Below are 11772 nucleotides of genomic sequence, written 5' to 3' on the forward strand. Positions count from 1 at the left end.
CTCCCAGTTCCTGGGCTCTGCTTATAAGTCTGAGCAACCCCTCCCACTCCTTCCCCTCCCCTCCAGACCACAGCCTGCCTGGCCCCAGCCCTGCAGGCCTGGCTGATGCAATCTGGCCCCTTCCCAGCACCTAACCCAGTCAACAGTAGTCACAAGCCAGGGAAGCAGCAAGCCAGCGGGGGAAGACAGCCCAGCCTGGTCCTACCAGTCCCAGTTCCCCTCAACCCCACCCATTCTGCCCTAGCCCATTTGTTTTCCACAGAGGAGATCCCAGCTCTACCTCAACACCCCCGACGTGGTGGTGGGGGGGCAGGTCTGGGTGTGAACAGTCTTTAGGGGCTTGTCCTTCCCAGGGGGACTCCTTTCTGTCCACCTGCCCTTCCTGTGCCACGTACCCCTCCTGGCCTGGGATTGCATCTCCCAATGACACCTCCCCCCTCCGCCACACACACACAACCCCAATTCTGCCTCCATTTCTAGATCTAGCAGTCCAGCTCCCTGTACTTAACTGAATTGTGCACTTTTTATAAAAGATTTATTTTATTTTTATTGCAAAGCCAGATATGCAGAGAGGAGGAGAGACAGAGAGGAAGAGCTTCTGTCCGATGATTCACTCCCGAAGTGTCCACAACAGCTGGAGTTGAGCCAATTCGAAGCCAGGAACCTGGAATTTCTTCCAGGTCTCCCATACGGGTGCAGGGTCCCAAGGCTTTGGGCCATCCTCGACTGCTTTCCCAGGCCACAAGCAAGGAGCTAGATGGGAAGTGGGGCTGCTGGAATTAGAACTGGCACTCATGGGAATCCGGCATGTGCAAGGTAAGGACTTGAGCTGCTAGGCTACTGCACCTGGCCCTGAACTATGTATTTTACTTCCTTCAGAGACAATGTGCTCTCCCACCTGCTGGGTCATTCCTCACACTGCCTGTAATAATAAGGCTGGGATCAGACTAATGTCAGAAGCTGGGATCTCCATCCTGGTCTCCCACGTGGCTGGCAGCAGCCCAGGCACTTGCATGGTCATGGCTGCCTCCCAGGTACCCACTAGCAGGGAGCTGGGATCAGGAACAGAACCAGAACTTGAACCTAGTCAAGTATGAGGTTTAGGCAAGCCAGGCTTTTTATTGTTGTTTTTGAGACAGAATATGAGAGAAAAAGGGAGAAAGAGAATCTTCCATCCACTGGTTTAGTTCCCAAGTGGCCTCAGTGGCCAAAGCCAGGAACCAGGAGACTGTCCAGGCGTCCCACATGGGTTTCGGGGACCCAGGGACTTGGGTCATCTTCTGCCACCTCCCAGTCCACACCAAGAGGAAGCTGGATCAGAGGAAGGGCAGCGGGGATGGGAACTGGCCTCTGATATGTGGACACTGGCCTGGCAAGCAACAGTTCATCTTCAGCATCACGATGCCAGCCCCCACCCCCACTAAGCAGGAGACGTGGCAGGAGCTGCATGTTAATAATATGTTTACTGGGTCTGGCACTGTAGCGGCTAAAGTCCTTGCCAAGCACACACCGGGATCCCACATGGGCACCGGTTCATGTCCTGGCGACCCTGCTTCCCATCCAGCTCCCTGCTTGTGGCCTTGGGAAGGCAGACAAGAACGGCCCAAAACCTTGGGACCCTGCACTCATGTGGGAGACCCGGAAGAGGCTCTGGGCTCCTGGCTTTTAGATCAGCTCAGCTCCAGCTGTTGCAGCCACTTGGGGAATGAATCATCGGATCAAAGATCTTCCTCTCTGTCTCTCCTCCTCTCTGTATATCTGATTTATATATACTACTACTACTAATAATAATAATAGTTTCCAAAACCACATGCCTGCCGAGGAGGACGTGATGAGATGAACAGGGATTCGTTCCCACATCTATAAAGCAGCTGATTGTAAAGGTGAACTTGGAGTTGGAATGAGACACACTTGGCTACGGAATATTCCGCTCTCGCCTGAGGGATGGAGCAGTGTGAGTCATGCTGGCGTAGGGAGGCCACAGCGGGCACTGCCCGGGCATGTTCAGGCATGTTCGGCAAGTTCTTATCAGGGCAGGGAAGTTCGGCAGACAAAGCATTTTATAATTTGTTGTTTTTAACTCTGATTTCCTCCTCCTCCACCAGCCCCCCACCAGGTGTTCCCTGCTCACACTTGGCCGTGAGCTGATTCCGAAGCTCACGCTTTGTTTTTGTTTTAATTTTAAAAAACGTATTTCATTTGATTTATTTGAAAGGCAGAATTATAGAGATGAAAGCCAGGAGGGGAGAGAGAGTCTTCCATCCACCATCCACTGTTTCACTTCTCAAGTGGCCACACAGGGCCAAGGTTGGGCAGACCAAAGCCAGGAGCTTCTTCCAGGTCTCCCATGTTGGGAACAGGGTCCCAAGGACTTGGGCCATTCTCTGCTGCCTCTGAATCAGAAATGGAGCAGCTGAGACATGAACTGGTACCCATATGGGATCCTGATGCTTGCAAAGGGAGGATTAGTCAATTGAGCCATCACACACCCAAACTTGTTATAATATTTTGAAAGTGTATTTGAGGGCCTGGCGAGATTGCGTAGTGGTTAAAGTCCTCGCCTTGCATGCCCAGATTCCCATATGGGCACCAGTTCTAATCCCAGCAGCCCCACTTCCCATCTAGCTCCTTGCTTGTGGCCTGGGAAAGCAGTCTAGGACAGCCCAAAACTTTGGGACCCTGCACCCGTATGGGAGACCTGGAAGAAGCTCTTGGCTCCTGGCTTCGAATTGGCTCAGCTCCAGCTGTTGTGACCACTTGGGGAATGAATTATCAGACGGAAGCTCTTCCTCTCTGTCTCTCCTCCTCTCTGCATATCTGACTTTCCAATAAAAATAAAATAAATATTTTTTTAAAGTGTATTTGAGTGGACAGGGTCACGGTACAGTGGGTCAAGCCACCATTTGTGATGCCAACATCCATCCCACAGCAGACCTCTGGTTTGATACCTGACAGCTCTGCTTCCCATCCAGCTCGATGCTGATGGCCTGAAGAAACAGCAAAAATATATCCCAAGTACACGGCCCCTGTACCTACCTGAGTGGAAGTCTAGGCTGCAGGTTCTAGCCTGCTGCAGTCCTGGCTGTTCTGGCCATTTGCAGAGTAAACCGGTGCATGGAAGATCTCTGGGTTTGTGTCCCTTCTTCTCTTTTTGTCACTCTGTCTTCTGTGAAAACGAACATACAAATCTTTAAAAACCAACAAAAAGGCAGAAAGACAGATAGATGGGAGCTGAGTCTTCTGACGTTGGTTCACTCCCTAAATGCCCATGACAGTTGGCACTGAGCCTAACTTAAGCCAAGAACCAGAGACTCAGTCTGGGTCTCTGGTATGAGTGGCAATGACCCAAGTACGTGAGCCATCATCTGCTACTTCCCACAGCGGCAGGGAACTTGGACAGGAAGCAAACGGGGCCTCAAACCCAGGCACTCCCACATGGGATGCAAGTGTCCCAGGCAGTGCCTCCAATGGCTGCACTAAACACCCAACCCTCATCATGTCCAACAAGGAGCTGCACCTGAGCTTATAACGCCACTCCCTCCCTCTTGCCTAAGTCAGAAGTACAGTTAGCTTTTGGTTTGCAGGTTAGGGTATTTGTGAGCTCTGTGACACTTGAGAAATGAAAGTGAAGACAGGAGGATGCTTGAATCAAAGCAGAGTTGGGAGACCAGCTTGGAGCAGCACTGTGGCACCAGCCGGTGAAGCCACAATCCATGTTAGAGAATGAATTCCAGGCTTGGCTGCTCTGCTTTCTACCCAGCTTCCTGCTAATGTGCTGGTGATGACAGCTGACAAGGCGGCTCAAGTGCCCCTCCCTGCCACTCACAAGGGAGATTAGAGGATGAAGTTCCTGGTTTCTGGCTACAGTCTGGCCTGGCCTTGGCTGTTGCAGCCATTTGGGGAATGAACCAAGAGATGGAAGACTTCCCTCTTCCTCTGTCATTCTGCCCTTCATATCAATCAATCAGTCAATCAATCAATCAATTTTGAAAATAGCAAGTCAAATGATAAAAGACAACCCTAAAACCAGAAAATATGGTGTTCTTGGAAGGGGTGGGCTGTACCATTAAATTTCCACTAGTCTGTCCCACATTTACTCATGGGTCCTCTTTGCATGGTTTTAGTTTACCTGTGGTCAACAAGGGACCAAAAATATTAAATGAAAAATTCCAGACATCAAAAACTGCCTCCATGTCTAATGGTGTGTCATCCTGAGGAGCAGGCTGAAATCTCACGCTGCCCTATGCCAGCCCCCTCCTCCCCTCCCTGAGAAGTGAGCCACCCTTTAGTCCAGGGACCCACCCTGCCCTGGCTCACCGCCTGTCAATCACCCCGTGGCCGTCTCTCTGTCTCTGCTGTGCCCCTTGCTCGGCCTCCTCAGGTAGGCCCTGCCATCTCACATCCTCCCAGGAGGAAGGGCAGATACGGAAGGGTGACGCAGCAGAGAGTGATGAAGCGGCGAGAGAGGAAACATTCCACTTTTATTATGGTATGCTGCTTATAGAGTTCGGCTTTCTATTAGCTGCCATTGCTAATCCGTTACTATGCTTAAGTTACAAACACAGCTTTATCAGCGAAACATGTGACAGTAATTCCAACAGTTTGCTGCAAATGGAACTGGAAGAGAAGATAAGGGCTGGAGCTGTGGCTCTACAGGCTAAACCTCAGCCCTGTGGGGTTGGCATCCCATACAGGCACTGGTTCGTATCCCAGCTGCTCCAGTTTCCTGCTAATGACCTGGGAAAGCAGTGAAGGATGACCCAAGGCCTTGGAACCCTATACTCACATGTAACCCAGAAGAAGCTCCTGACTTCTGGCTTCAGATCGGCTCAGCGCTGGCCACAGCCATCATTTGAGAAGTGAACCAGTGCATGGAAGATCTGTCTGTCTCTCCCTCTCTGTAATTCTGACTTTCAAGCAAATAAATTAACCTTTGTTTTTACAAGTTGCTTTTAAAAAATCAGTTTAGGGGGCCCGGCGGCATGGTCTAGCGGCTAAAGTCCTCGCCTTGAAAGCCCCGGGATCCCATACGGGCGCCGGTTCTAATCCCAGCAGCTCCACTTCCCATCCAGCTCCCTGCTTGTGGCCTGGGAAAGCAGTTGAGGACGGCCCAATGCTTTGGGACACTGCACCCGCGTGGGAGACCCGGAAGAGGTTCCAGGTTCCTGGCATCGGATCGGCGCGCATCGGCCCGTTGCGGCTCACTTGGGGAGTGAATCATCGGACGGAAGATCTTCCTCTCTGTCTCTCCTCCTCTCTGTGTATATCTGGCTGTAATAAAATGAATAAATCTTAAAAAAAAAAAAATCAGTTTAGGGACAGGTGTTTGGTGCAGTAGATACACAGCTCAGGACATCCATACGCCTTTAGTGGAGTGCTTGGGTTTGGGCCCAGCTACACATCTAACCCAGCTGTCCACTAATGCATCCTGGGAGAAAACAGAGGCTGAAATCCAAAGTACCTGGGTTTCTGCTATCCACATGGCCAACCTGGGTTGAGTTCCAAGCTGCTGACTAGGGTCTGGCCCAGCCCCGGCTGCTGCAGGCTTCGGGGAGTGAACCAGCACATGAAAGCTCTCAGCCTATCATTCTCTCTGTGAATATGTTTTACAAAAGATATGTTCATGTTAGTGCAAGAACTTTTTTAAGAAAAGATTTATTTATTTTTATTGAAAAGCAGATTTACTAACAGAAGGACAGACAGAAAGATCTTCCATCTGCTGGTTCACTCCCCAAGTGGCCTCAATGGCCAGAGTTAAGCCAATCCAAAACGAGGAGCCAGGGGCTTCTTCCTGGTCTCCCACGTGGGTGCAGGGTCCCAAGGCTTCAGGCCATCCTGTGCTGCTTTCCCAGGCCATAAACAGGGAGCTGGATGAGAAGTGGAGTAACCAGGACATGAGGCAGCACCTATATGGGATCTCAGTGCTTGCGATGTTTGCAAGGGAGAATTAGCCAATTGAGTCATCGCACCAGAGCCAAAACCATTTTTTTAAAAATCCATACATATGAGTGTGTACAGGAAAAGTAGATGTAAACAAGGGGTTGCCACTTGGCTCCTGCACCGTGCCTCAGGCGTAGGTGCTAGAGAACAATGGTCCTGTCTCACTGTCCCCCAGTCTGCCAGCCTCCTCTCTTAGGTTAAAGTGTCCTTGCTCACTAAACTGAGGAAGTGGTCCCATCCCACAGGGTTCTTGAACACAGGCCTCCAGAGGTCAGTCCTCTCTCCTGTAGACAACATCTTAATGTCCGGTCTTGAGAGCCTTGTCCCCTCAGCTCCCTCCCCGCCAGCTCTCCCAGGTCCTGAGCAAGAAGTCACCGCCCCCTGACTCTCTGGAGCCCACTTGGCCATCATCAAAATTCCCAAAGGAACACTACATTTCTAGCCAGTCAGCAGGATGCCACAGGGACCACAGGCCCACCGGTGGCTTGGATTTGATCTTGAGCATGTAACCTCTCAGCTGCGACTTCTGTCTTTGGGAAGTATGATCCCTTTCTCTGGGAGCCTGGGCCTTAAGCCAGGGCTGCCTGGCTCCTTGCTCTGCACTGTGCAACGAACACTTTCTTTCTGGGTGCAGCAGGTGAAGTCACTGCTCAGGACAGTGCCATCCTATATCCGAATGCCTGTGTGACACCTGGCTGTTCCACTTCTCATCCAGCTTCCTGTTAATGCGCCCGGGAAAGCATCAGATGATGGCCCACGTGCCGGGGCCCCTGCCACTCATGTGGGAAACAGGATGAAAATCCTGGCTCTGGGCCCCGGCCTGGTCCAGCCCTGACTGTTGCAGCCGTTTAGGCGGGGGTGGGACAGATTAAGGTTCTCTCTCTCTCCTTCTCCAGCACTCTGCCTATCAAACAAATAAATACATCTTGGAAAACCACAAAAAGACACCTCCTTTCTTACCTACCCTTGTGTTGGCAGTTGGCTTTCCGAGGACCCAGTTTTGGGGGTTTTCTAGCAATGACTCCCCCCTGCTTCGGCAGTGTTCTGTGACAGGGACACTCTCTATAGTCCCAGGCATTCACTGAGATCCCAGCCGTGTCCCCAGTTACAAGGGCAGCTTCTGAGGAGCAGCAAGGTGGCCCCTGCATCGACTCAGGTCTTCGTGCCTGTCTAGCATGCCAGATGCAGGGCCACACATGACTGTATAACACTGCCCCACCCTTTCTGGGTCCCCACCTGGTCTCACTGTGAAAACCACAAAGAGCCCCTCAGGTCCCCTTGCCTCCACACCCACACCCTTTCTGTGCCTCTTGTTATAGCCCGGAAGGCTCCCAGCTTCAAGGGAAACAGGGGCTTTCACTCCTTGGCCCCCTGCCCCTGCCCCTAGGCGTCCCGTAACTTGAGACCATGACTGTGACTTGGCAGGCTGAGAGAGAGGAGGGGAAGTCTTGGGCACGTGTCTCGGTTTCTGTTTGCTCATCTGTGGAGGAGCAGAGACTGTGCCCATGTGTGAGCCTGCCAGGTGGTGTGCCGTCCACAACCTTCAAAGGAAGAGGGAGACCCAGAGAGTAGACTTTAGACTTGCTCAGGGCGGCAGCAGCCACCAGGAGTGGGGGAAGGCACATTTCCCTGTCATCTCCTGCCATCTCCCCCATCCCACGTCCAGGGCCCACTCCCTGGGAGTGAGCCCCGCCAGACAAGCAGGGAAAAAGCTGCACCGCAGCACTGTGCGGGGGTGCCACCAGTCATGGCTTCCTCCCGCCCTGCTCCCTCCTTTCCCAAACAATCTAGTAGTTTGCTTGGACCAAGCCCAGTACTGAGAAATTCTGTGGCTGACATCTACTGGAAGCCAAATGTTGACTCATTTCTTCCTGAAATACCACTCATGCCAGCCCTTATCTGCCCAGCCTGATTTTCTCTCGCTCGCTTCGAAGCACGGGGCTATTAGTAACATAAGTATTACTTAAGCCCTAAGCAATGGTTCAATTGATTGATTTCCCAACTCCAAGTGCCAGCATCCCAAGTGCCAGTTTGTGTCCTGGCTGCTCCACTTCCCGTACAGCAGGAGTTTGTGGCCTGGGAAAGCAGTGGAGGATGGCCCTGGTCCTTGGATCCCCATGTGGGAGATCTGGAAGAAGTTCCTGGTTCCTGGCTCTGGATCACCCCAGTTCTGGCTATTGTAGGTATTTGGGGGAGTGAACCAGTGGGTGGCCCGCCCACTCTGTACTCTCTTTTTCTCTCGGTAACTCTGCTTTTTAAATAAAAATAAATAAATATTTTTAAAAAGAAGAGAGGGAAAAAACTGAAAAAAAAAAAAAAAAAAAAAAAAAAAAAAAACGAAAAACACCCACACACCGTTGTTTAATCTCACTATTGATACACAGCCCAGAGAAATCTTAACATACGCCACAAGAGGGCAAGCGTGAGGCGGTTCACGTGGTACCTAGCAGGCAATGGAGAGGTTCCAGGTCTGAATAACTGAACTGTGGGTACCCACCTCAAAGGAAATAAGGATGCAGCGACAACAGGTCTGAACGGCATGCTGAATAAGAAAAAAGAGAGCGCATGAGGTGTAGACTTGCACAGAAGTGAATATCCAAAGGACACTCTCACACGCCACTGGCAAAGGAAGGAGAGTGAGGAAAAAGGCTAACGGGCCTGAATTCATAGCCCTGCAAGTGAGGCTGCCATTGGCATTACCAGCATCGCCTCTCAGGGGAGCAGTTTCAGGCCCAACGGGTCTGCTTCCAGGCCAGCTAACACATCCATCAAGGCAGCAGAAGACACCCCCACAGCTCAGGTCCCTGGCAATCATGAAGCACACTCAGATGGAATTTCTGACAAGTGGCTTTGGCTTTGTTCACATCTGGCTGGGGTAAACCACAGGATGAAACACCTCTCACTCTCTATTGGTCTGCTTTTCAAATGAATACATAAATCTTTAGAAAATGAAGCCAGGCAGAGGCTTGATAGCAATGATGAGAGTGTGCCAGAAGTGTGGAAATGAGGAACGCAGTCACACCTGGACTTAAGAAAACATGAAGGGAAGGGCCTGGCGTGATGGCCTAGCGGCTAAAGTTCTCGCCTTGAATGCACCACGATCCCATATGGGCGCCGGTTCTAATCCCGCAGCTCCACTTCCCATCCAGCTCCCTGCTTGTGGCCTGGGAAAGCAGTCGAGGACGGCCCAATGCTTTGGGACCCTGCGCCCACATGGGAGACCTGGAGGAGGTTCCTGGAGCAAGATCCTGGCTTCAGATTTGCACAGCACTTGGCAAGTGAATCATCGGGAGTGAATCTGCCTCTCCTCTCCGTATGTCTGCCTTTGCAATAACAATAAATAAATCTTAAAAAGAAAAAAGAAAACATAAAGGTGAGAAGGAGCTGCATTTGGGGATAGGAATGAATGCAGGTAAAGCCGTGTCCACAGTGGCTGATGTAAGTGAGAACACGTGTGTTTACATGGCTGACACCCAGAAGCTGATGGATGAGGGGACGGGGCACAGAGCAGGCTGAGCGGCAGACGGGGATCCCTCTTTGTAGGACTCCAAGGGCCGAGCTTCCTTAGCTTGTCCTGGCGTCATGAGATGGAGCGGAAACCAACCTTACTTGAATTTCTTGCTTTATTTAGATTTGAAAGGTAGAGCTACAAAGAGAGACATCTTCCAACTGCTGGTTCACTCTCGGAATAATGGCAGTGGCCACAGCGGGGGGCCCAACCAAAACCAGCAGGGTCTCCCAAGCCCTGGGGCCATCCTCTACTGCTTTAACAGGAGCATAAGCAGGAAGCCGGATAGCTGGTTTATAACTCATCTTTGCTCTTTAAAAAAGTAGCCTTCATTTTAACACATGGAGAGTACAATATTTTTTTGTATTTTAATATATTTTATTTTATGACCTAGTTCCATAGGTTCTGGGGTTGCCCGTGCCCTTCCCCAAGGTCCCTCCCTGACCCCATTGATTTCCCCTCTAGTTTTACAATGGATGTTCTTCATGAACAGTCACAAGTCCATTATGCTGTTGTTGGAAGTGTTTCCCGACGATGCAGGCATGTCAGGGAGTCCATCATCTCACTGTTAGGAGGTATTCAGTTCTTTCACTGGGAGTCCATCTCTCGTCTGTATGTATAGAGACATACAGCACTTTGTCTCCATATCTGAACATATTTGTCCCCACTATACTTCCATTATATATCCGCTAACTTACAGAACCAGTGAGCACCGCCCACATTGGGGTGAATATAATAAGTTTTCATTAACATGAAATTAACAAACATGCTACAAAAATAAAAATGCATCACAAGAGTGGTGGAAACAGAGATCAAAAACCTTCTTGTAGGAACAGATGGCAGTGCATGACCCTGGCGGCACTGAAGGAATTACAATTAAAAACTAGAACTACATTACTCACGATAGGTAGCAAAACAGTGTTGAAATGGACATTTGCAATCTTAAGTGTTTACAAGCAATCTATCTCTTATGGATGATCAATTAATGAATCACAAGAACTTATTGGGTAAGATACAGATAACTAGGAAATGTGAAAGGGTAAGATTTGCCACAAAAATAATTAATATGACACTACAAAACTGCAAATTGAAACAAGAAAGAGCCAGCCCAAAATATGAGCAAAATAGCCTCTAGCCATATTAGCACTGAGATTTTTGATGGAAATCATCTTAGAGCAAACATGTGCTATTTGACCTTTGGGATTGGCTCATTTCCCTTAGCATAATGGTCTCCAATTCAGCCCCATTTGGCTGCAAACGGTTGTATTTCATTCTTTTTTTTTTTTTTAAGATTTATTTATTTTTTTATTACAAAGTCAGATATACAGAGAGGAAGGAGAGACAGAGAGGAAGATCTTCCGTCCGATGATTCACTCCCCAAGTGAGCCGCAACGGGCCGGTGCACGCCGATCCGAAGCTGGGAACCTGGTACCTCTTCTGGGTCTCCCACAGGGGTGCAGGGTCCCAATGCATTGGGCCATCCTCTACTGCTTTCCCAGGCCAACAGCAGGGAGCTGGATGGGAGGTGGAGCTACCGGGATTAGAACCGGCGCCCATATGGGATCGTGGTGCATTCAAGGTGAGGACTTTAGCTGCTAGGCCATCACGCCAGGCCCGTATTTCATTCTTTTTAATAGCTGAGTAGTTCTCCATAGGATACATGAAACATGGTTTCTTTATCTAGTCCTCTGTCGATGGGCATCTAGGTTGTTTCCAAGTTTTTGCAGTTGTTGATTGTGCTGTAGTGAATACAGAGGTACATATTGCTTTCTTATGTATCAAATATATATTGGATATATTGGATATATATGGATATATTCCTGGAAGTGGTATTGCTAGGTCATATGGTAGGTGGATTTTCAGTTGCCTAAGTATTCCCTATACTGACTTCCATAATGATTGCACCAGCCTGCATTTCCACCAGCAGTGGGGTAGGGTTCCTTTTTCCCCTACATCCTCACCAGTAGATGTTGTTGGTAGTTTTCCCTATGTGGGCCATCCTTAATGGGGTGAAGTGGAACCCCAGTGTTGTTTCTACTTGAATTTCCCTTATTGCTAGGGAGTTTGAGCATTTTTTCATATGCCTGTTCGCCATGTGGATTTATTCCTTTAAGAAGTGTCTGTTCATTTCCATTGCCCATTTCTTAACTGGTTTGTTTCTTTTGTTGTTATGGTTATGCTGGAGTTCTTTGCATATTCTGGAGACTAGCTCCTTGTCCCCTATGTAGTGTGCAAAGATTTTCTCCCCTCTGTTGGTTGCTTTTTTTTTTTTCCTTTGCAGTGCAGAAGCTTCTTAGTTTGATGTAGTCCTATCTGTTTATTTG

Source organism: Ochotona princeps, chromosome 24 (genome assembly GCF_030435755.1).
Source record: "Ochotona princeps isolate mOchPri1 chromosome 24, mOchPri1.hap1, whole genome shotgun sequence".
Taxonomy (NCBI): Eukaryota; Metazoa; Chordata; class Mammalia; order Lagomorpha; family Ochotonidae; genus Ochotona; species Ochotona princeps.